Source organism: Aulonocara sp. 'chitande type north' Nkhata Bay, linkage group LG3, assembly GCF_057382095.1.
Source record: "Aulonocara sp. 'chitande type north' Nkhata Bay isolate Kocher_YH1m ecotype deep benthic linkage group LG3, A_spYH_male_GT1.1, whole genome shotgun sequence".
NCBI classification, from domain to species: domain Eukaryota; kingdom Metazoa; phylum Chordata; class Actinopteri; order Cichliformes; family Cichlidae; genus Aulonocara; species Aulonocara sp. 'chitande type north' Nkhata Bay.
Window position 1 is genome coordinate 73,608,062 of NC_141346.1, and position 26,457 is coordinate 73,634,518.

General features: G+C 43.0%; 1 protein-coding gene across 1 annotated transcript in view; it reads right to left on the reverse strand.

Annotated features, from left to right (window-relative positions):
* The window catches only part of LOC147336975 (protein NLRC3-like), a 465,583-nt gene extending 439,928 nt beyond the window's left edge, over positions 1–25,655 (reverse strand). The window contains exon 1 of the mRNA XM_086287150.1: positions 25,448–25,655. The gene's annotated coding sequence lies outside the window, so the exon portion shown is untranslated. The remainder of the gene's footprint in view (positions 1–25,447) is intronic.
* Between the last annotated feature and the right edge of the window lie 802 nt (positions 25,656–26,457).

Genomic DNA, 26,457 nt, shown 5'->3' on the forward strand with positions numbered 1-26,457 from the left:
AGCATTTATTCACAGCACATTTGAGAAAGGTTCAGATTAACTCGATGAGTTTATATTCAGAATGATTCTGACAGTGGGCCACTGTGAATTGTGATCTTTCATCAGGTCAATGTTTAAGTTCAGTATTTCAAAGCAGGAGCTATGAACAGTCATCATGTTGGCATTAGAATTATTATTATTAATCATTATTAATAATGTCGTTACTCATGTATAACTTTGATTAGTATACATGAATTTTATCAATAGTAAAAATAATGAATAATTCATGTATAACTTTTATTGTGTTTTGTATATTAATTATATTTAAATAGAGATGTTGACCCTGTCTCTACAGTAGCATCAGTGTAACATACATTATTGGTCCAAGCTGTCATAAATGGGGAGCCTGATCCTTTATTATGAAAACATGACGAGTATTTTTCTTGTCAGTTGGGAAGAAGTTGGTCTTTTTTTCCTTCTTTTTGCTCAGTTTGTCTTTTCTTTGATAATTGAAACTCTGATCAAACCTACTCATGTTCACAGCATGTAAAAGCAGCTGACAGTCCGTGGCATTGTTGTTTGTAGAGGTGCAGTGTAGTGGGAGCATAAATCAAAAGAAAACAGTAACATTTATGTAATAAAACATCTGAATGAAAATGAACAGGCCCTTTATGAACTTCAAAGGGATCTGAAAACAACACTTTTTAAAAGAGTATCTTGGGGTGTAGGTGGTCAAAATAGAAAACTGAGCTGAGACTCTAAGTTCAATCCATCCATTGGTTTTTACTTAGGAGGAAGAAATGTCAGGCTGGTGCAGGCTGGTTAGGTGCATGTGGTTATCTTTACCTAAATGAGTTCACTTTGTGGCTGCCAGGTTGGGCAGAAGTACCTGTCCCCTGTTAGGCTTAGCAAGGTTCTCCAGGAGTTTCTCCATGGGTAGAGCTTCTAGCTCCTCCAGCACATCTGTGGCCGTGCAGGCTGCCACTTTCTTGGTTGCTCTTTTTACCCCACTGGTGGATGAGCTGCAATGGTCTCCATTTGTCCCATATGTCTTTACTTCTTCTTCTTCTTTTGCATATTAAACACATTATTCTGTTTCTATGTATTTGCTATGATTTGCTATTTGTTAAGTAACATTGCTTCACTCACTATGCCGGGTTTGTGTGTGGAAGCATTCAGTTGCTGGCAAATCAAACATTCTGCAAATGAAGCTGAATACTCAGTTACATGTTTCTTTACATTTTATTATGTTACAGATTAAGTCATTTGTTCTTACTTTGTTTGTCTTTTCAGTCTTCATGAGGGTCAGGTGTGGGGAAACGCCCGCCCGGCATTTCCTCATTTTAAAGTCCTGCTGATGCCACACATGACATCAGCAGGTCAAACCAAGTGGAGGGGTTTGTTTGTCCATAGAGATGCTTCCTTTTGTTTGTTTTAAGGTTTAAATGGATTTGTTGAATGTGTTTCTTTTCATCAATACTGCCATTTAGTTGTGTAAATGTGCATGTTAGAAGTGTGAAGAGGTTTTGTGTTTAGAAATGTATAGAAACCAATGATTTACTGACAGCATGTCTGATGGAAATAAGTGCAGATTATGTATGAAGTCTAACTGCACACAGTAACTGTGTTACAATAAGGACTTAACAGCGCCCTCTGCTGGAGTGTTTCAGTACTGCGTTAACTAGAATACACCACCTCCTCCTCACACCACCTGCTACAGCTCTACTCTTCTATGACTACAGTCATCCACAGCACTGATGTGAGGTCACATGGTTCATATGTAAGGAGCACAGCTGACCTCAGGTCAGTTTAATGACTGTGAGCAGCAGCTGTGTTATTGTCACTGTGACAGGGAGACACTCTCAGACACAGCGCTCATGTCAGCTTGTTCTCATGCAGGAGGATCAGGAGCTCCATGTTTGTCTTTCTGTTTGAATCATGATGTGTTTGTGCCATCAGAGTCTGTCATGAGTACTCAGGGTTTCACAGCAGCTCTTCTGGATGCTGACGAGGACTCCAACCTCATGTTTCACCTCTCTGAGCTTCTGATGTCTGTGAACACTCGTGTTTCTTCTCTGGGCTCATCTGGACAAAAACACCTTTCTGTGTTTGGCTGCAGCCTCATTCTGACTGACAGGAAGTGTGTTATCCATGAGCTGCACTTCTGTGAGGAAGTTTCCTGCTGTGTTTCCTGTCTGTGGACAAACACGAGTGTTCCAGCTGAGGACTTGGTTCCTTCCACCTGTCCATACAGGACATCACGCTGTCTGCAGCTCTGTAAATGCAGCTCCAGGTCCTTCCACGTGCTGCTCTGTATTTGTGCAGTTTGTAGTGTGTCCTGGGAAACGTAGCACACATGGTGTTCTTCTGCTGTTTCCTCCTTTCACTGAGTGTGAAACACTGACGCTGTGCTGTTGTTCACAGAGGGGAGCTGATTCTAGCTGCAGCTGGACTCTGTCATCTAACTGAATGTGTTGGTGCTGATCACGGGGCTCTGAGGGGGGAGCAGCAGGAGGACTCTGGATGCTGACGTCAGTGTATCTGTGGAAGCTCCCACAGCGTGTCTGTCATTCAATATTGTGCTGTATATTGTATCTATGCAAAGATGAACAGACTGTGTGTTCACTGGTCTCTGTGCTGCAGCTCTGATGTCATCATCACTCCCTCCTCCACCCTCAGCAGTCCCAGCATGCTGCTGTGGTGCACCCCACCCTCACTCTACACCTGAGCCACAGACCACACCCTCCACCTCAATATACACCACAGTTTTCTCTGCTGTGGAAATGAGATCAGGAGGAAATCATCATTATTATTATTTAATAAACGCTCACATTAATGTGGGCTTATTTGTTTCATATTAGAAACATTAGTTGAGTGTTTTTAGTATAAAATGGTCAAAGTCCCTCTTTTTGCTCCTCCCCTCACCTGTGGATGGACGGTGCTGTTACCGTGGTGACAGCTTGGATGTGTTTCAGTCCTGCCTGGTTATCACTGCAGGAATCTTTCACATTTATTACAGGTAATAACTCTGATTTTTCTGTGTATTATGAACCAAATGTATCCTGATACTCACAGAGATGGATGAGCAGAGGTTTTTTTTGCAATTTATGTAGTTACTATGGACTTAATGCATACATATTATTAAAATTAGGGCTATAACAGTTGTATTGATGTATAGCAACTTGAAATGCTCCCACAAATGGCTCCACAGCATGTAAAAATATAACAAAAGCTCTGGCGGACTTGGTTCTGTGGTCAGTCTTAAAGGGTGAAGTTCAACTCTGTAATCTTCACTGTGTCACAGAGTTCAGTGAGTCCCGTTATTCACAGTATCAATCAGATCATCAGAGAACAGCTGATCAGCAATCAGTGGTGCCAACAGCGCCTCCTGTGGTGAGAGGATGCAATAATGCAATGTAGCATTTTTCCACTCAACACTTGCAGTCATGGAAACTGTCTGTTGGATCTGTGTGACGTTGCTTTCTTGGTTAGAGTTCCTCACAAATGTCCAGATGATTCTTCTAATGAGGCGTCGACCATGTTTGCAGCTCTTTGGAAGAAAACGTCGCCCTTTGCCATCCTTACTTTTCTTTGACTTCTTCAAATGCAGCTGAACTCCAGCTGGTATTTTCTTGGACTTTGCAGCTGTTTCTGGTCATCAGTTCATTCCTGCAAACCTCTGAAGCTGAACAACAATGATGCTGCATTGCTGGCTGATCCCAAAAGGTTGATTCTGTTCATCTGGACGTTTTCAGAAACGTTTGCTCACTGATCAGGTGACTTCTTCAGTCTCAGCTGACTGCAGCTTTACAAGCTTACAAACAGCACATTTGCACAATGACTGAAAGCAGCAGCACCTGATATATATGATACTAATATAATACATATACATATATAATCCATACTAATGATGAAGGAACTGAGCTCACAGTCCATTGTTCATTCAGTGAACTACTCAGTTTATTTTGGGCCTCAGAAATGCTCACTCTGTTTGTACATCACTGTCAGCAATAGACTTATTCTGCTGTGTGGACAGGAACACATGTGACATCACTTCCTGTTTGTTTGTGACTGAAGAGGAAGAAGTTTACAAGGAATCATTTAGAAGAGTTTCAAACATCAACTGATTGAATCCATGAATCTGAAAACGTGTTTGTGAGTGAAAGAGACAGACATGTACAGACTGAACTATCTGTTCAACAGTCAGAGTGTTTCTGTAACAGGAGACACTCTTTACACTCCACTCAGCACAGGGACACTGAGGAACCACGAGACAAGGAACCGAGTCTAAACCCAGGATAAAGAGTTTGAGTGAATGTGGTGTTGAAGGTGTGGAGGTGGATCAGAGTGTCAGAGGAGACTCTGTAGAAGGACAGAGTGCCAGCAGGACAGTCCACATACACTGCTGCTCTGTTAGAGACAGAGGAGGAGGAGGAGGAGAAGGATGTTTGTATTTTATTGTGCCAGACAGACTGAGGACCATCATCAGAGCAGTACAGACTCCAGGACTGATCATTGTATCCAAACCAACAGTCAGCACTGCCTCCTTTCCTTCTGATGCTTCTGTAACTCACTGATATACAAACGTCTCCTCTCCACTCGACCTCCCAGTAACAGCGACCAGTCAGACCATTTCTACACAGCAGCTGATAAAAACCATCAAATCTGTCTGGATGATCAGGATATGACTGAACCTCCTTCACACATGTCACCTTCCTGTTGTTGTCAGACAGTTGGAGGTTTGTGTTCACTGTGTTTGTGTCGATTGTGAGTTGACAGGAATCTGATGGAGAGAACAAACACAATCCAGCTGCAGTTATTGATCCATCATCTGTTCATTGATTGACACTTTGATGATGACTCCTGACATGATGAAGATGGTTGAATGTGTGCTGCTTTGTTTTCATGAATCCCATTAAAAACACACTTACACTTCCTCAGACCTGGTCTCAACCATCGGACTCCAGCAGGCTCCACCCTGAAAGGAGGAGGGGGGTCAGAGCAGCACAGTCAGCATGCACACATGGACATTACATGGCTCTCACACACACACTGTTACACACTGATAAAGGAACAGTCCAACATTTTCACAAACACACTTCAATCCATACGTGGATCAAACTGCTGATGATTGGACTGATCCTAGATCAGTACATCACTGTACTGAATGAAATACAAACCGTGACCTTCATTATCTTTATATTCCTCTCCTGTTTAGGTGGAAAGGACACCTCCCTGCCTTTGCTGCCAGCTGGTTTTCTCCTCTTGGAAACACATTTACCATGGCTGACACTTTATTCGGTACACAGTGCCCACTGTCTCAGGTACAGTTCACCCGTGACCTAATAAAGTGGCGGTCATTTGTTATGAGCCATCTCCCTTCAGCTTTTTTAGCCGACCTGTTTACCTCCAACTTTGTATCAGCAGCAGCGAGCCACACACATCACATGAACTTGTGCATTAAAACAAGTTAGTGGATTATCCACCAATAAATGAGGAGATGTTGGACGTGTTAACAGATGACAGATTAGGCCTGGGTCTGTGGTACTGTTAGCAAACACAGAATATTAACCAGGAACAGCTCCTTCATTTCCATCATTTAAGTTGGCTGATACAAACCACACCTCATCTCCTAATGCACTGAGCTTTCCTCATCTCTGACTGTAACTGACTGCTGGGTCCATGGTGTTCCTCCCCCTGCTGAGAAGGTGCAAACAGCTGCCTTCTTTCAGTCACATACATCAGTCTGTCCACTGACAGTCTTTCCATGACTTTCCCTGGATGAGATGTTAGAGCTGTAGGCCTATAACCTGTGGTCTTAGTGGGGTCTTTCCCTGCTTTCACAGTTCTTTCCAGCTTCCTGATATATTCTATTATAGAAGAGCAGCAGAGCCTCCTCTAACTGCTTCATCATGATGTAACACACCTGATCCTTCCCAGGTGAAGTCATTTTTATGCACTTAAGAGCTGCTTTGAATTCAAACATTACAAACTGAACATTAGAACTATCCTCTTCTCCAGGATTTTCCTGATTTAACATTTCAATATGATTCATTTTTGTTCTCTACACCTGCCGTCATCACTTCAATTATTCCCACTGTGGATTTGATCATATTGTTTGCCCAGCATCTCTACATTTTCCCATCCATACTACCTGGAGCTCATTAACACTATTAATACTGGAAACTGCTGTTGAAGCCTGATGGTGACACTTTCTGGTGAAGAAGTGAATTGCAGTAACAGGACTGGCTGGCTTATGATACACTGGACATTTCCAGCGCTTTGTTTTCTCTGCTCACAGACAACACAGATACACGCATGTATATTCAGCCCACGTCCAGCTCTGCATGCACTCCTTCTGCTCCATTTCTATAGAGAATAAACAACGTAACACAATCAGTCTCCATTGTTTTCAACTCAACCAGCTGCATTTAATGAAGGAGTTTGAATTTACTTTACAACAGCTGCTGTTGTTTCCTGTCTGCATTCATGTTCTTAACTGGTGTAGTTCTTCCTAAAGTACTGCAGTATTCCTGCCAGTACATCCTTTTAGTTTTCCTAACTGTTTCCTCTGATGCTCGTTGCTATTCTTTCCTCAATGCAAATTCATGCTAAGCTCCTTCATATCCATCCGTTTCTAAACCTGTAATAATTGTTTTAATGTGTCTTTGGCCTAATTATGAGTCTGTCCACATGTTTGTAGTTTCCCACTTGCTTTGGTTTCTTAGCTCTGATTCTCTGAAATCATTTACTGGCATCTCTCCCTCTCACTCCCACTATCCCCAGAACACCAGAGTATTCATCTCCTTGTTTATCATATGGCCTCTTTACATTTTCTCCAATCATCCCTGTTTCTAGAGTCTCGCCCCATCTGCAGGCAGTCCAAGAGAAACTGCCTCTGCCATTTTCTTCTTCTTAATCTTTGATTTTTCTCTTCACTTTCTCCATTGGGTCTTCTTAGACGCACTTTCCAGAAAGCAGCAACATTATTTGTGCCTCATTTGTCAAATTGTGCATCTTACTTCAGCTTAATGTGTTTCCTGTTTTGTTTTTACACAGGTCATGTAAAAGAAATCCTACCAGAGACTCGACAAAGCTGAACTGAAAGACAGCACGGGCAATAAATCAGAGCACCACAAAACTTAAGCACACATATATAAGGTGATTTAACAAATCATGTCTGTTGTAAATGAGTAAGCCATTTATCGACCTGACTCAGGTTTTAAATCATCATCAGAAAAGACTGAATCCTGACCTGAGAATCCCAAGCGTACACTTTGGACTCTCCACTGCAGAAAATAGAAGCTTCAGTCCTGAATCCTGCAGGTTGTTGTTACCCAGATCCAGCTCTGTCAGACGGGAGGACTGGGAGCTCAGGACTGAGGACAGAGCTTCACAGCTTCTGTCTGACAGGTTACAGCCACTCAGTCTGAAGAAAGGATGACAAGAAGACATGAAACACTTGTGTTCAAGTATATTCATGGTGCCATGAGGAGCTACTACATTTACAATATTTCAACACTGTTTCAGGACATGCTGGAATCCTTATGCCTCATGTTACAAAAGACAAATGTGGCAGTTTACTGTGACTTGCATGGATTCATTAAAAAAAAAAAATACACTGGCTCAATGTTAATTTTTTCCAAATGAAATTGATTAAATGATGTTAATTGATGAAAAGAAAAATCGATATTGCTTGATCTGACCTCAGCGTTTCCAGTTTGCAGTATTGACTCTTTATCCCAGCAGACAGAAGGTTCAGTCCTGAATCCTGCAGGTTGTTGTTACCCAGGTCCAGCTCTGTCAGATGGGAGGACTGGGAGCTCAGGACTGAGGACAGAGCTTCACAGCTTCTGTCTGACAGGTTACAACCACTCAGTCTGAAATCAAGCGGGAAGGGAGAGAAGATCAACCAAACAAATCAGAGCTTTATTGCTTTTTTGTTGTTTTTAAGCAGAAATCAGTGAGGTGCTGGTAGATTCTGTTCTTTTGGTTTCTTACCCAATAGCACACACATACACTAATATTTGTGACTTTTGTAATAGTAGCATTTACAATGCAAAGCAACAGCGATCACAGATTGAAGGGGCCTGAATAAAACTACAATGCAGTGATTTTTAAGATGACCTGTTCTTCCAATTTCCAACAACAGATTTCTCCAACCTTACAGTTAAAAATAATTCTTTATCTCATACTGAATCTTGGTGCACCTCCCCCAGTTTATTAAAATGAAGAGGTACTGAAGTTGCTGTAAGTGATGTGTGATGCCACTGATTTCCTTTCTGATCCAATACAAAGTAAAATTCAGGCTGGTATCTGCGATACTGATGAAAACTATTCCTTCAGAATCAATACAAGACATAAGAAAATATATTTTGTATAACATAAAAAGCCTGAATTTTAAAATATTCAGTTAATAATCAAAAACAGATGTGACTGAAAATAATAAAACTGAGAAACATTTTATGGCCATTGCTACGGGCCATTCGATCCTTTTACAACCACTGCAAGAGCTTGGTTGGCATAGCCGGCAATACGTTTGATAGCAATAAGTCCGGTGGGTGATGGGCTCCACCAGGGCTGCCCATTGTCACCGATTCTGTTCATAAATTTTATTTTTAAAGGCTGTATCAAAAGTATTCAAGTTACAATATTGTGGTCAAAAGTTCTCCTTTTTTCTTTTATACTATACAACTACTCTGGCTCATGGTTTTAGGACATGGATCTGTCATGGAAGAAATCTATGACCACTTTTAATCAACATTTTAAAAATAAACATGATCACAGATTTACTCACAGGGCTTTGTTGGAGGCTTTGAGCACTGGCAGCAGCCTCAGAAGAGCCTCCTCTGAAGCAGAGTATTTCTTCAGGTCAAACACATCCAGATCTTCTTCTGATGACAGTAAGATGAAGACCAGAGCTGACCACTGAGCAGGAGACAGTTTATCTGTGGAGAGACGTCCTGATCTCAGGGACTGTTGGATCTCCTCCACTAGAGAACGGTCATTCAGTTCATTCAGACAGTGGAACAGATTGATGCTTTTCTCTGCAGACAGATTCTTACTGAGCTTCTCCTTGATGTACTGAACTGTTTCCTGATTGGTCTGCCAGCTACTTCCTGTTTGTGTCAGCAGACCTCGTAGGAGAGTCTGATTGGTCTGCAGTGAAAGACCCAGGAGGAAGCGGAGGAACAAGTCCAGGTGTGCATTTGGACTCTGTAAGGCCTTGTTCACAGCACTCTGGTGAAAAGATTCTTTTTGGTTTAAAAAGCTAAAACTCTTGGAGGTTATTTGTTTCTGTTCAAGCAGATTTTTTCCAGAGTTGCTGAAGGTCAGATGGACATGAAGAGCAGCCAGAAACTCCTGAACAGTCAGATGGATGAAGCAGAACACCTTGTCCTGGTACAGTCCTCTCTCCTCTTTAAAGATCTGTGTGAACACTCCTGAGTACACTGAGGCTGCTCTGATATCGATGCCACACTCTGTCAGGTCTGATTCATAGAAGATCAGGTTTCCTTTCTGCAGCTGATCAAAAGCCAGTTTTCCCAGAGACTCCATCATCTTCCTGCTCTCTGGACTCCAGTGTGGATCTGTCTCAGCTCCTCCATCATACTTGACCTTCTTCACTTTGGCCTGAACCACCAGGAAATGGATGTACATCTCAGTCAGGGTCTTGGGCAGCTGTCCTCCCTCTCTGGTTTCCAGCACATCCTCCAGAACTGTAGCAGTGATCCAGCAGAAGACTGGGATGTGACACATGATGTGGAGGCTTCGTGATGTCTTGATGTGGGAGATGATCCTGCTGGCCTGCTCCTCATCTCTGAATCTCTTCCTGAAGTACTCCTCCTTCTGTGGGTCAATGAACCCTCTGACCTCTGTCACCATGCAGACACAGTCAGGAGGGATCTGATTGGCTGCTGCAGGTCGTGTGGTTATCCAGAGGCGAGCAGAGGGAAGCAGTTTCCCCCTGATGAGGTTTATCAGCAGCACATCCACTGAGGTGGACTTTCTAGGGTCAGTTAGGATTGTAGTTTTGTGGAAGTCCAGAGGAGGTCGACACTCATCCAGACCATCAAAGATGAACACAACCTGGAAGTCTTCAAAGCTGCAGATTCCTGCTTCTTTGGTTTCAGTAAAGAAGTGATGAACAAGTCCCACCAAGCTGAACTTTTCCTCTTTCAGCACATTCAGCTCTCTGAAAGTGAATGGAAATATGAACTGGATGTCCTGGTTGGCTTTGTCTTCAGCCCAGTCCAGGCTGTATTTCTGTGTTAAGACTGTTTTCCCAATGCCAGCCACTCCCTTTGTCAGCACTGTTCTGATTGGTTCATCTCTTCCAGGTGAGGCTTTAAAGATGTCTTCTTGTCTGATGGTTGTTTCTGGTCTGTCTGGTTTCCTGGATGCTGTTTCAATCTGTCTGACCTCATGTTCATCATTGACCTCTGCAGTCCCTCCCTCTGTGATGTAGAGCTCTGTGTAGATCTGATTCAGGAGGGTTGGGTTTCCTGCTTTAGCGATGCCCTCAAACACACACTGGAACTTCTTCTTCAGGGTGGATTTAAGGTTACGTTGACATACCGTAGGAAAATGTTCTGGAAAAAGAATGCAAAACATTACGTCTCATTTCTTTAAAGCATGGATATTTGGCTACATGTTGGTCAATCTCTTAAGACAATAACAAATGTTCTAGTCATCCATCCATCCATTTATATTTTTCCGCTTATCCAGGGCCGGTCAAGGAGGCAGCAGCCTAGGCAGATTAGCCCAGACAACCCTCTTCATGACCACTTCCTCCAGCTTGTCTGGGGGAACATCAAGGTGTTCCCAGGCAAGCCAAGAGATATAATGTTTCCATTGTGTCCTGGGTCTGCCTAAAATGCCAGTGGCAGCCACGTACCAGTTGTTGGGAATTATTATTGCCAGTGGTTTACTTATTTTCACCATAAGCGTTGTGATATGGTAATGGTTACGTTTTGGCGAAATATGTTTTACATATTAACCTAATAACCGCTGCGGTGTAAATGTGGGCTAAGCTAGCTGTCTCAGTTGTGGTTTTTCTTTTCGTTCGAACAGCTTGAAGTGGGATTTGAGCATTAAACACAGTTATCGCTAAGCTCCGAGGTAAGTTTTTTTTTTTTTTATTGTGTTTTAATAATGTTGTAGTCAGTGCAGCAGCTGTAGTGGAAGATGAGCTTGTGGTTGGCGACATTCCCAAGTGGGCTGATGCATTTGTCTTGTTGTTCCGATTGTTTTATGTCTTACATCTGGACTATCCAAAAAGCCTGGTTAACACATTCATCCAGAAATTCATGATGGGCCTTGAGGATGGTAAACAGTTGAAACCATGTCTTCTTCGCCTCAAAAACAATCTTTTACTGCCAGAGTAGCACGTACAGGTGCTGGCACTATACTGCTGGCAAAATTCAAACTGTTCCACTGAAGTTGATGGCTCGCATGACTAGTTGCACTAAACTGTAGTAAAGTTTCATACAAAGATCTGTAGGTTTAGGACATCTGCTGCTATCTGTTCCCCACAGCCTGAGACAGACTGAGACAAACATGCCTCTAGATAGCTTTTTTTATATGGTGGGTGTTCTATTTAACTTAGTCTTATAATGAAAACGTGGAAGAAAATGCTCATACATATTTTTTGTTTTAAATGTTTCTATTTTTAAAAGTTTTAAAAGGGAACAACTGGAGAAAAAAGATTATTTGTTATAAAAAAAACTATTTATGTTGAAGTTTAAGGGAAAAGCTAAAGAGTAGACTGAGACTATTTATTTGGTTTAAATGTTTATAAAAATGTTTTTTATTAAATTATAACAGCATCAGGCTGATACTTTTTTTTTATGTTGTTTCCAGAATTATTTTTAAAAGAGAGCCAAAGAAAAGGCTGAAGCACTATATTGTTTAACATTTTCACTGTACACGTTGTACAATAAGCACTAAAAACATGTCCAAATGCAGAAGTATGTAAAGTTTTGTAGAAATAAACTTGCAATTGCAAATCTGTCTCAGCTTTCTTTCTTTACAGAAAGACCCTGTCTATGAAGGGTTAGACTTAGCATGCGCTTTAATAGGTAATTAGAGTTTATATAAGTTATAATATTTAAGTTAGTAAAGTAATGAAATAAAGTTCAAATAAAGTAAAATATACAAGTTTAGTGAAATTAAACTTTGTAAGTTACTTAAATACTAAGTTACAGGTTGGAGGTAGTTCAATTCCTTGATCTTATTCAGGTCATATTTTTTAACTTACTTAAAAACTACAAGTTCACTGTAAGTTAACTTTAAAACTATTATATAATCAGTTTCCTCATAAATGTTGAGTTCACTGGACTTATTCGGGTTTCCAGTGTACCCAACAAGGAGTCGTTTATCTCTCTTAGGGACCTCGCCCCCGGAGACAGGCGAGTCATCCCCTCATCCACAGCCTCTGCTTCTTCTACAGGAGGAGGAAGCCAATGGGATTAAGGAAGTCCTCAAAGTATTCCTTCCACCGCCCGACAATATTCTCTGTCGACGTCAGCAGTGCTCCACCCGCACTATACACAGTGCAAGTAGAGCACCAGTCTGCCTCAGACTGCAGCTGAAGCTCTGCCAGAGGTGTATGTTCAAGGTCTTGCAGACCAGGGCCTCTGTGAGGCGTTCACACGCACGTTTAGTTGTGCCAGGTCTGTCCAGCATCCTGCGGCGTCCTGGTGCCACATGCACTTATGGACCCTTATGTTCAAACATGCTGTTCATTAAGGACAAACTGTGATTTGCACAGAAGTCCAAAAACAAAACACCACTCGGATTCAGATCCAGGAGGCCGTTCCTCCCAATCACGCCCCTCCAGGACTCACTGTCATTGCCCACATGAGCTTTGAAGTCTCTCGGTAGGACAGCAGTGGTTGTTTAATGACTGTTGTAGTCATCAATCAGCTTAAACGCTTACAGAAATGCTCTTACTGCAATAGAGACGCTCAGCCAGCTTCTCCTGCTTCAGTCTCCTCAGGAAGTTCACTGTGATTGTCACAAGTGCCTTTCTGCTCCTCTCCTCCTCATCCTCCCTCTGACTCTCTAAGCATTCTGGGTAATCTGGACTCAGAACCTTCTGGATCTTCTTCAGCTCGTTCAAAAAAGTGATGATGTTGTCCTCCAGCAGCTGGAACAGAATAATTATGAATGAGCCAATCAGAGTGAAATCATGTAATCATGAAAACATGTAAACACAAAGTGTGGATCCTTAACCTGATGTTTCCACCTCTGATGAAGTCTCAGCTTTGTTTTTATACCACAGTAGTTTACATGGAATTTGTAGTTGCAGAGAAAGACTCAAATCATTTGGAATTAAATGTTTTTACTTTACAAGGTTTACAGGTTCTTTCAACAGTGAAATCCAAGATAAATAATCATGATTATAATATTTCTGACTGAGTCAAAACTGAATTTGTGAATCAGAACTGAATCATTGTAAGAATCAGCAAAGTACACCAAGTCTGTACTTGTGTTTAAGGAAAACTACTACTATTAAAAACTACTCCAGTAAAAGTTGAAGTACTCATTTAACTTAAAAGTGATAGTAAAAAAGAAAGCAGGTCTTTGGAGGACGTTTCTACTTTTAAGAAGTAGAAAGTTCAGATATTTGTTTAAAAATGTACGAAGTAAAAAATAGTTACTACTCAAGTAAACTACAGATACCTGAAAACAGTTATTAGGTTATGTAATGATGTTCTGTCCTCACTAAGCGTTGTCCTCGTGAACGTAGACTCAGCTATACAGACAGAACAGTGAAAAGATGCACCATCACATCAAGCTTTGAAGGAATCTCGGCAGCCTATTTCTTCGCCACCAGTAACCAGTAAGTAGAAGAAAAACATCAAAGAGGCTACGTTCGCTTCTTCTGTATCTTTTTACGGGATTTGAAGACGATGTCCAGCTCAAACCCTATTGATGCCGATATTCAGAGCCTGGAGGTTAGGTCAGAGTGTGCTGCCTCAGCTGCATTTTCCAAGCAAAGTTCAAATAAATCTTCAGCTAGTGCCGCTGCTGCTAAAGCTCGTGCCAAGGCGGAAGCTGCACGCACGCGAGCAGCCTATGCAAAACGTCAAATAGACATGCAAGTGGAGAAAGCACGCATAGAGGCTACATTGAATGCACTAAAAGAAGAGTGTGAAGCTGAGGCTGCCTCAGCAGAGGCTCAAGTGTTTGAGGCTGCTGCAGATTTAGACACGTGACCTTGGGAGTAAAGCCAGTCATGCTCAAGCAATGAAGCAGTCATTACAGCGAACTGGTGAGTTCATCCAAGCACATTTCTCTTCAGGGCAGAGTTATGCTTTAGCTCAAAATGAGAAAGAAACAGAGGCTGCTGCTTCTGTACCACAACACAGACACCTCCCAGATACCGAAGTTCATCGCGTCAGACGTGACACACAACAGCCGTATCCTTCTGCTTGCTCGGCTGAAGGCCTGCACCCAGGCAACCAGAGAAAGAATCGCCCTGACCCTCTGTCTTTTAACACAGATAGAGATGTCCCCTCCATGCACACACATCGCTGCACAGACTCAACAAACCAACTTCCACCCGGCTCACCACTGGAGGCTCAAGGTGTATCTGAGTTAGCTGTATATCTGCCGCGTCGAGACCTTGTCACCGCTGGACTAAAAGTGTTTGATAACCAGCCTGCTAGTTATCTGTCATGGAAATCTAGCTTTGTTAACGCTGTGGAGGGACTTAGCCTCAAACCTAGTGAAGAACTGGACCTGCTCATTAAGTGGCTTGGTGGGGAGTCGCTACACCACGCCAAGAGAATAAGGGCAGTTTATGTCAACAATCCATTCATGGGTTTGAACATGCTTTGGCGAAGGCTGGACAAGTGCTATGGCTCTCCAGAGGCCATTGAAGCTTCTCTCTTCGATAGATTGAACCACTTCCCAAAGATTTCAAATAGAGATCACCAGAAGCTTCAAGAACTCGGAGACCTGCTCCTAGAGATCGAAGCTGCTAAGCAAGAGGGATATTTGCCAGGGCTCAGCTTCCTAGACACTGCAAGGGGAATAAACCCTATAGCGGAGAAACTGCCCCACAACGTCCAAGAACAGTGGATAACTCAGGGGTCTCGCTATAAGAGGGAGCACCAAGTTCCATATCCCCCTTTCTCATTTTTTGTGGACTTTGTGTATAACCATGCAGAGATGAGAAATGATCCTAGCTTTGCTTTTGCTAACTTTAGTTCAGCTGCATTCAAAGGTGACGGATCCTTCTCCAAACAATGGAAATCCAAACCTCCTTTATCCGTAAGTAAAACTGAGGTAGGAAACCCCCCCACCTCTCAGTCCTCCAAAGGACTCACCATTGATCTGGACAGAGAGTGTCCTCTCCACAAGAAACCTCACTCCCTCAGGAAATGCCGAGGCTTTCGAGAAAGATCACTTGCAGAGCGAAGACGCTTCCTGGTGGAGCACTCCATATGTTTTAAATGTTGTGCTTCAGCAACTCATCAAGCTAAAGAGTGTAAAGCTGACACCCACTGCTCTGAGTGTGACAGCGACCGGCACATCGCAGCACTCCATCCTGGACCGGCACCTTGGGCTCCAAGTTCCAGACCACCCTCTGCAGAGCATGGTGGGGAGGCTATCGGGTGTGTCACTGACATAGCAGCCTCTTCATGCACAGCCGTGTGTGGTGAGGGTCTTAAAGGTAAATCATGTTCCAAAATCTGTCTGGTCAGTGTGTATCCGAAGGGTCGCCCAGACCAAAAGGTGAGGGCATACGTGATGCTAGATGACCAAAGCAATGTGTCGCTAGCCAGATCAGCATTCTTTGACATGTTTGACATCCAGGGTGAGGCTTCCCCCTATACCCTCAAAACATGCTCAGGAATCACAGAGACTGCTGGAAGAAGGGCCTCTGGATTTATGGTGGAGTCAGCTGATGGACAGTTGCACTTATCATTGCCGACTCTTATTGAGTGCAACCTGATTCCCAATAATAGGGACGAAATCCCTACTCCAGAAGCTGCCCAAAGCCACAAGCATCTCAAGTCTATTGCTGAAAGGATCCCTCCTCTTGATGCGTCAGCTGAGATACTTTTGTTACTTGGGAGGGACATCATCCGAGTTCACAAAGTGCGCAGTCAGCGTAACGGCCGTCACAACGAACCTTATGCCCAACAAGTGGACCTGGGTTGGGTAATAGTCGGTGACGTCTGTCTCGGTGGGGCTCACCGGCCGACTGTCAACACATTCAAGACCAATGTCCTTGAGAATGGGCGACCAAGCTACTTCAAGCCTTGTGAGAACAGGATCATCTGCAAAGAAAAGTTCATAGAGGAACAGCTAATATCCTCCGACACACTGACTTCCAGTCAGCCAAGCTTAGGTGAGCTGGTCTTCAGCCATTCAAAAGAGGATGATTAGCTGGCACCCTCCATCGAAGATGAAATCTTCCTCCACATCATGAACAAGGAGTTCAAGAAAGATGACTCCAACAGCTGGGTGGCTCCCCTGCCATTTCGTAGTCCAAGACCACGTTTACCGAATAATCGAGAGCAAGCCCTCAGCCGACTGATGTCACTTCGCCGTACCTTGAATAGGAAACCGGAGATGAAACATCATTTCATAGATTTCATGGAGGATATTTTCAAAAATGGACACGCTGAGCCAGCTCCTCCACTAGAGCCTGACAGAGAGTATTGGTATTTACCTTCCTTTGGTGTCTATCACACCCAGAAACTGGGAAAAATAAGGATCGTCTTTGATTCAAGCGCACAGTTCAAAGGCATCTCATTGAATAATGTGCTCTTACAAGGCCCGGACCTCAACAACACCCTAATTGGGGTTCTCATGCGTTTCAGAACGGACCCAGTTGCTGTGATGACAGACATTCAACAGATGTTCCACAGTTTCCTAGTGAGGGAGGATCATCGGGACCACCTCCGATTCTTGTGGTTTCGTAACCACCAACTTGATGACAAAGTGCTGGAGTACCGCATGAGGGTTCATGTGTTTGGTAACTGTCCCTCGCCAGCTGTGGCCATTTATGGCCTGAAGAGGACGGCTATGGAGGGTGAAGAGGACTATGGACCCGAAGTGAGGAGCTTTGTGCACAGACATTTCTATGTTGATGATGGCCTGAAATCTTTCCTCAGTGCAGAAGATGCCATCAAAGTGCTGAAAGGTGCACAAGACATGCTAGCGCAATCCAACCTCAGACTACACAAGATTGTGTCTAACAGTGTTGAGGTCATGAGGGCATTTCCAGCTGAAGATCTAGCTAGCAACCTGCAAGACCTGGACGTGGGTCAGGACTCCCCTCCCATGCAGCGCAGCCTGGGTCTTGGTTGGGACCTTGCTACAGATACTCTAACTTTCCATGTGGACAGCGCAGAAAAACCCTTTACACGTCAGGGTGTGTTGTATACTATCAACAGCTTATTTGACCCGTTGGGGTTCGCTGCTCCCTTCAGTGTTCAGGGCCGCCTTATTTTGAGAGAACTCACCACTGAGACTTGTGACTGGGATGCACCACTGCCCCGAGAAAAGCTTGAACAGTGGCAGAGGTGGTGTACATCTCTTCAAGACCTAAGAGAGTTGAAGATCCCAAGGGCCTACACAACGGTCCCACTCTCCACAGCTCAGAGCAAGGAGATCTGTATCTTTTGTGATGCATCTACCAAAGCTATTGCTGCTGTTGCTTATCTGAGAGTCACAGATGCTGCAGGACATAGCGAAGTTGGATTCCTGTTTGGGAAAACAAAGTTGGCACCTAAGCCTGACATCACCATCCCAAGGCTTGAGCTCTGTGCAGCCGTTCTTGCAGTGGAACTAGCAGAGGTTATGTCTGCAGAGTTGGACATTCAGGTAGACGACATCAAGCTTTTCTCAGACAGTAAAGTAGTACTTGGGTATATATTTAATGACTCTAGACGGTTCTACGTCTATGTTCATAACAGGGTACAAAGGATAAGACGTTCAACCAACAAAAGCCAATGGAACTATGTTCCTTCTGATGTCAACCCAGCTGACCATGCAACTAGAGCGATTCCAGCTAACCAGCTTGCAGCTTCCTCCTGGTTGTCTGGACCAGCCTTTCTTGTAGACAAGCAACATTGTCACTTAAAACAGGAAGCTTTCAGCCTAGTTGAACCCGCAACAGATGTGGAACTACGTCCAGAAGTAGTGACTTGTGCCACAAATTTGTCATTTCAGTTGGGCAGTAAACGCTTTGAGCGGTTTTCAAGTTGGAGGTCACTCACCAGAGCTATTGCCAGGCTCTGCCACATTGCTTATTCCTTTACAAGGGCAGCAAAAGAAGGTCCTTGCCACGGTTGGCACAACTGCAAGCTGCTTTTCAGTCCAGACCAGCTGCATCATGCAAGGATCAGAATTTTGCTTGCTGTCCAAAGGCAGGTCTATTCAGAAGAAATACACTGCTTACAAAAGGAAGGTCAGGTCCCTAAACAGTGTTCTCTCAGCAAGCTTTGTCCTTTCATTGATTCTGAAGGTCTTCTCCGCGTCGGAGGACGACTGAAAAAGTCACAGCTCACAGCAGAAGAGGGTCAGCCAGTTATCATGCCTGGTAAACATCATGTTACCTCCTTGCTTATCAGACACTGCCATGAGCAAGTCAGCCATCAAGGACGACACTTGACGGAAGGCGCTTTGAGGAGTGCTGGTTTCTGGATTGTTGGAGGAAGACGGTCTGTCAGCAGTTTGGTCTACAACTGTGTGACATGTCGAAGATTGCGTGGGAGAGAGGAGGAGGAGATAATGGCAGACCTGCCTGCTGATCGCTTGAGTACAGATCCTCCGTTCACCTTTGTTGGATTGGATGTGTTCGGACCATGGTGTGTCACCTCAAGGAGGACACGTGGAGGGCTAGCCAACAGTAAGCGTTGGGCAATCATCTTCACATGTATGAGCGTGCGTGCCATACACATCGAGGTCATCGAATCAATGGATTCATCCAGTTTCATTAACGCTCTAAGACGCTTCTTTGCAGTTAGAGGGCCTGTCAAACAGCTAAGGTCAGACTGTGGTACTAATTTTGTTGGAGCCTGTCGAGAGCTTGGGATCACTCCCAAAGGCTGTAACAACAAGGAAGTGTCCAACTACCTGTCTGATCAGGGCTGTGTATGGCTGTTTAACCCTCCCCACTCTTCACACATGGGGGGAAGCTGGGAGAGGATGATCGGTGTCACACGTCGGATCCTTGACGCAATGTTCCTCAAGCTTGGGTCTGTTCAGCTCACACATGAGGTCCTGACAACATTTATGGCAGAGGTAACTGCAATTGTCACTTCCAGACCACTTACTTCAGTGTCCACAGATCCAGACGAATCTCTCATCCTCACTCCTGCTATGCTGCTAACTCAGAAGATTGCTGTACTCCCTGTTCCTCCTGGTAACTTTGATGATAGTAATATCTTCAGACGTCAGTGGCATCAGGTTCAAAGCATGGCCAACACATTCTGGGAGAGGTGGAAAAGGGAGTACCTCAGTAGTCTACAAGGTCGAAAGAAATGGAGAACGGAGAGACCTAATCTCATGGACGGAGACGTTGTTCTAATGAAAGACGATTCACTGAAGAGACATGACTGGCCCACAGGACTGATCACAAGGACTTTTCCAAGTGACGATGGAAAGGTCAGGAAGGTCGAGGTGAAAGTTTTCAGAGACAGTGTTCCAAAACTTTACTTAAGGCCAGTGTCTGAGGTTATACTCCTGTTGCAGAGAAACTCTGTCAGGTGATGTGCAGTTTGACATCCTAGGGATGTCAGGTGGGGAGTGTGCTGGCATTAGGCATTTTCTGTTCTGCAGCAGTTTGCCCTCTAGTGGTTGTTTTTGTGTATTTTTTTTTTTTACTCTGTAAGATCTAGCCAGAGGCAGTTTCACCTCCGTTAATCTGTTGCCATCCATGCCTTCACAAGTTGATAAACGGCATCATCTGTGAGTAATATTGTTTGTTATCACTGAGACAACTTGTGTGCATTATTATAGGGCAGGGATAGCTCAGTAGGTAGAGTGGTTGCCCCATGATCGGAAGGTCGGGGGTTCGATTCCCCTTAACAGCTACCCTGAGGTACCCCTGAGCAAGGTACCGTCCCTACACACTGCTCCCCGGGCGCCCAATGGCTGCCCACTGCTTCACTGAGTGAATGGGTTAAATGCAGAGAGCAATTTCTCCACGGGGCTCAATAAAGTACAATAATGTACACACTTTCTTTCTTTCTTGTTGTGAAGGCGTGATATAGTTTGTAGTTAGAATTTAATTTGAATGCGTGTATAACCTAAGCTAGTAAGGTTAAGCTAGCTCATATGCCATGTGGTTTCTTTAACGTTTTGATCATGAGTGTGATTTCATTTGATGTTTTATTCGGGCACTCACTAAGCAGATAAATATTGTGTTCATATTTTTGAATATGTGTTTGTTATACTGTATGTTGATGCAACATTTTTATTGGTTTATTTCTGGTTTTGTCAACAGTTTCACACTTTTTCCTTATTAAATCATCCAACTCAACACATTGGCCTGTTCCCTGGATTTTGATTAGGAGAGTGTTTAGCTGTCTGTATAGCTGAGTCTACGTTCACGAGGACAACGCTTAGTGAGGACAGAACAAATGAAGTATTTGTACTTTGTTCTCAGCCCTACAGACAATCCACTGGTCTCCAAAGAGCAGCATGGAGATGACTGTGAACAGAACAGATGTAACAGTAGTTGTTGTACATGTACAGACCATAAATATGGAGTCCAGCTGTGTTTGATGCTGCTGGGCAGACTGACCACTGGTAACCTCTGAGTTCTGCTGGTCCACTCTGTGGAGGAACCATGAAGGATCAGATCAAAACAGGATAAAGTTCCAGGAGTTTCTGCTCAAATAACTTCATCTGAATCAAGTCTGTCAAGTTTTAGACTCTCAGATTGTGAAGATATATTTTCTGTTTTCTATGAACTTTCTTTCATCAGTGATGGAAGTGATGATGTTGCAGAAGCTCAGAGGAAACTTTGAGAAAACTGTGATGAACCATCAACTAATGCTCTCAGGAGGCCAAAGGTCACTGAATGTAACTGTGCAGCAGATTCATCGAGTGTTTGAAACCTGACCACTTCCATATGTTTTCATTCTAACACAAGAAGTCCTTTTCTCATGGCTTTGATTTGAGTTTTCATTTGAGTTTTCTGAGTCTCGTATTTGGAGTCGAGTCTAATCAATGATCTGACAGAAGAACATTAAAAAGGATTTACCAGTGCTGTCAAAATTAACATGTAGGGTTAGGGTTAGGGGTTCATCTGTTATCATGTGTTACATCATGTGTAAGTCGGGGGGGGGCGGGGGGTCCTATTCCTCTGTGGGGCAAACTGCATATGGCCAACAAAGCATTCATTCAATTCAATTCAATTCAATTCAATTCAATCATGATTAACATGATAAAAACCTTTAACACGACACATCTGGAGAGCAGAACGACTCAAAATCCCTGAAATGTTTCTATCAACGCACTTCGAGCAGTTTGTCCGAGTAGAGTTACCTTTGCACACGTGCAGATGTGCAGCACATCTGTTAGTGACGGGCAGCTGAACCAATCAGCTCAATATAGAAGATGACAAACACACACTGACCTCTCGATAGAAAGTTTGAGCATTAAAAAAATAACAAGACGGACCAGCCGACCAACATGAAGGATTCTGCACATCGTGACAGAAGGAATTTTCTTTTCACCGAAGCACTTCCAGCTTAAAATATCACAACGATGCAAAGCACTGATGACACAACTGCCAAGTGGACAAACTGCAGACCTGTTAGTGTTGTTAATAACATAGTTTTGGTTCCTCGTGTCAAAGACTTGAAGAAGAGTGACAGAGAGTGTTAGACTGCTGCAGGATCAGTGCCACCTCCACAGACCTGTGAAGAAAATGATTGTTTGACAGATGGGCTCAGATTCAGGATCAGCTGAGGAGTTTGTGGCTGACAGAATCCTGCAGGTACAGAGCAGAGCCCATCATTAGCATGCAGGACTGTCCCTGGGGGGGTCGGCTCATTCAGGAGGTTAATCAATGTTTACATGTTCAATAAACATGTTAAGTGTGTAAATTTGCCCTTTTCTCTCGAGTCTGTTTGCTCATGAAATGAACTTTGATTCGTTTACATTAAAAATGATGTTTAATGGTGATTAATCCAAATTAATCCACAGTAACCCTGTGATGAGTCTGATTAAACATTTTCATTAACAGCAGTAATATAGATTATATATTATTATATATTAGTGCACACTTACCTTTTAGTATATATGTTTGTTACAAAGTTGTATTTACAGGAGAGAAGCTGAGTTAAAGACTGAAAACTATTCAAAGTCTCTTTGAATTGAAGCGTTTAACATTCTTTGTGTTTATTCTGCATTGACTTCATTATATGGTGTAAACGTCTGTTACAGGCTTAAATATAAAGTTGGAAAAATGTAACTGCAGCTATTGATCAAGTAATTGTGATTAATCAGGATTAATGACAGAAGATTGTGTCATTAATTAGTCATGTTTTAATCTACTGACAGCACTAGTGTTCACTCTGGTGCCTCCAACTGTTTTACGCCCTTTCAACACCTTCGTGGTCAAAAGTGTACACGCACAAAATCTACAATAAAATCCTCACGCAGCAATAGGACAGACACACAATCCATTTATCTCTGTGTCTCAAACACACACACGTGTATTCAAAGCCTCGATTTGTTCATATTTCATCTGTTGTGTTTTTATCTTCAGCGTTTTCAGTGTTGCTGCATTTACACCAAAAATGTTTCCATTGATGAATCAGATTGATTTGAATGTGTTTCATCCATACAAATCCCTCCCTGGTGGTCACATGACTCTATAACATAACAGGAGTCATGTGACAAGAGTTTCATGCTGTAAAATGTCAAAATGGTTGAATGTGGTGGAGTAAAAATGTGAGATATCAGCTACTTTTCTTCAATATGAAATGTTTGCAGGGCCTGACAGGAAGTGGACGGACGCTCTGATCACTTCCTGTTTGCTGAAGTGGGTTTTCAGTTGTTTAGAAACCAAAGGCTTGTTTTAAAAGACAGTTTAAATGGGACTGAGGGAACGACGTGTTTGTAGTTTATATCCAACAACATCAAGCAGTTTAATCAAAGAGTTCATGTTGCTAACAGCTCACCTCTCTGCAGCAGACACAGGCTGGACTTTAAAATCAATGATGCGACCAGCAGACCGGTCACTCTGTAAGGACACAGAGCTGGGTGGAGGTCCAGGCTGGTTCCTGTGAATAATGATGGAGCAGTGATGTGAGTGCTGAGCTGTGACATGGAGAAGAGTCATGGACAGTTAGAGATGGTCATCTCACCTCTGAGCTTTGGTCTGGCTCTCATGTTCCCCACACAGAGTGCTTTTAGAGGGAGGGACTCCCTCCTCTCTGTCCTCACACTGATCCATGCTGCTCAATTCACATCAGCTCACACACACTTTCTACCTGCAGAGGAAACACAAATCATTCATGTGCACATCAACTGAAATCCTCCTTTCATCATGTGTGCTGTCCAAATATCAGCTGCTTCTTTCCTGCTTCATCTCAGTGTCAGCTGGATGCAGTCAGACAGCAGTGTGAGGCAGAGGAAGCTGCCATCAGCTGCTCTGCTATCAGTCCACTAGATGGAGCCTGAAGCACACACGATGCATTCACTGACACACACTGATTCACTATTAATAAGAAAAATTAGAAGTGACAGTTTGTTTCTGTACTTGTGTTGATGTTGTGTTGCCGTTGTGGAATGTTTCCTCTGTCAGTGCGCCCCAGGGCAGCTGTGGCTACACTGTAGCTGCCATCACCAGTGTGTGAATGTGTGGATGACTGGATGTGTAAAGTGCTTTGGGGTCCTTTGGGACTAGTAAAGCACTGTACAAATACAGGCCATTTACCATTATCTAATTAAGTCAGTCTAAATATCAAACCCAAAAACCTTTGTATTGTTGTCATAATTACTTCCTGTTGAAGCAGATCCAATATTTGTAATGAAGGATTTTTAAACAGATAACGTCAGCATGTTTAATTCAGTTCTACACTACATTCAATTCAATTCAATTTTATTTATATAGCGCCAAATTACAACAAAAGTCACCTCAAGGCGCTTCATGCAGGTGGATATGCATCCACCTGCACTGTAATTATAAACACCCCTGACCTCCAACAGCTGTTGACACAGTAACTGGTTATGGTCAAACAGATGTGTCCACCTCGCAGCAGTTACTGTGGAACAGCAGCTGAGCTCATTCTGCAGTCAGTGTGTCAGTGAGAGCAGCAGCTCCTCTCCACCTCCTCCACAGACTGATGGAGGCAGGAAAATCAGTGTACTCAGTTCTGTGAAATACTGTAAATGCAGTTTCTTTTACTGTTTATGTACAAACTGAACTTTGAGTCTCACTTCAGATTGGATTTAAGTGTGTGTGTGTGTCACACCTTTATGTGTTACTCCAAAAAAAAAAAAAAAGCCGTCTGACTGCTCAGACTGAGTCAGGGTAAAGTTCACATGCTGATTTGCTCTGTTCGGGTTCTTCTTCTTGCTTTTCTTAAAAGTAATGCAGTACATTACTTAGTTACTCACTAGATTAAGTAGTGTGTTGCTATATTCTGTTCCTCAGACCAAGAGTCTATGAACCAACTGTTCTTAGACATTTTTAGATCTGGGCTCTAAAAATCTGCTTATTGGCTCTCAGCTATAGTTAAGCAAGATGTCTTTGGTGAATTGAGGCTGTTTTATACAAGCTAAAGACACTGACTTATTCTTCACTCAGATATGCTGTGACATTCAAATGTTACAATGTTTTTATACATACATTTATACACTACAGGAATGATTTTATATGATTCAAAGTTCAAAACAATCCTTTCTATCCTCTCTTTCACTTAGCCCAGTTCATCCTGTCTGGAAGCCTTTTGAAGCCTCCTTTAAGTCCGGCCTTTCCACTGAATCTGCTGATGGAGACACCATCTCCTCCACCTGCAGCTGTGGAGGTTCAGAGAAATAAATCTAACCTAGAGGTATATCTCTATATCTACAAAAGAAAGAAAGAAAAGTGAATCAAACAGATTTTCTCTTTTGTTATTGGAAACATTGGAAACAATATCAGAGTCTACAAGAGAACAAAGATCCCCGCAGGATGTCTCTGTTTGGGAAATACTCCAGTCATCCCCCTGAACCTGGTTAGTGACCTGAATCAGTGCTTTTTCCATGAATCCTACCGATGCTACCATGAAAACATGCTCAGCTTGTGTTTGAAGATGACTCACATGCTGACATTAGATACAGAAGAACTGAGAACATAAAGGGAGCAGCTTATTGAGGGAAACCCAAAAAAGCAGAACACAAGCAGCTCTGTCCTCTGTCTCACATCATGTTCATGAGGAGAGAAAAAGCCCCTAAAGTTCCTAAAGACAAACTGTTATAGGAGGAAACAAAGCAAACTTACAGCCGTCCTGGAAGGAGGCAGGACTCCACCTGAAGCTTAGCACAGGGGGGGAGGAGGCAGATTTTCAGAAGAGTTTCTGACTGTTTAACTTCGTGATGTCAGATTTAATCTCGTCTCATTTGTTACGTTCCCCTGAGGGGTCTAGGCGGTGAGGGGGAAGTAACAAAAAGTGTCCGGGTCAGAAAAAGGAGACAAGAAGGCAAAGGGGTTAAATTAAAGAGTTTTATTAAACTAGCTCAACTAAGAGACGGACAAGCCGCTATCACCATTTAAGAAAACAAACAAAACTCAGGCGTTGGTCAATAAAGTAAAATGTAAACCAAAAAGAAAGCGAGCAGCTCACTAGCTGTAACCACTCACATGGCACTCTGGCCCAGAGCTCACCTTTCCCTGGGATTAAATACTTTTGATTACTGACGAGAGTCAGCTGTGTAAAAGGGAGAGCTGGCACCTCAGGCAGAAGCCATTGAAGGACACTCCCACACAGGCACCTTCAGGAGGAGGCCCTGCTAGGGCCGTAACACATTTCTGTTTTTCCACTGAGCAGGTTCAGCTTTTATTAAAATAAATATGTTTGTGTCTTTCTCTAAATTCTTAATTATCAGTAATGTTCCCTGAGAAATCAACATTTCTTGGTTCTGATACAAGAATGTCGTTTTCATGGCCGCCATTCACGTGACCCAAAGTGTTTCTAATCTCTGGAGAACCGAGGTTTTACTGGTGCTCCTGAATGCAGCATAAGAAGGAATTTTCCACTAAGTTTCATGTGACATGAACACAGACGGATGACGTGTCTGTGTCAGTCTTTTTCTTTTGAAACAAACTTTATTGAGACCTATGAACAGTCCAACACCTATGAATGAAATTTAGAGGATTCAAAGAAATATTGATAAAAGTTCTCGGAGCTGCTGTGCAAATATTTTTAACTCACTATGGAAACTCCTGGTTTCACACTTTAAGCTTTTTTGCTCAAGCAGTTGTACAGAAATAATATTAAACTATAACAGTAC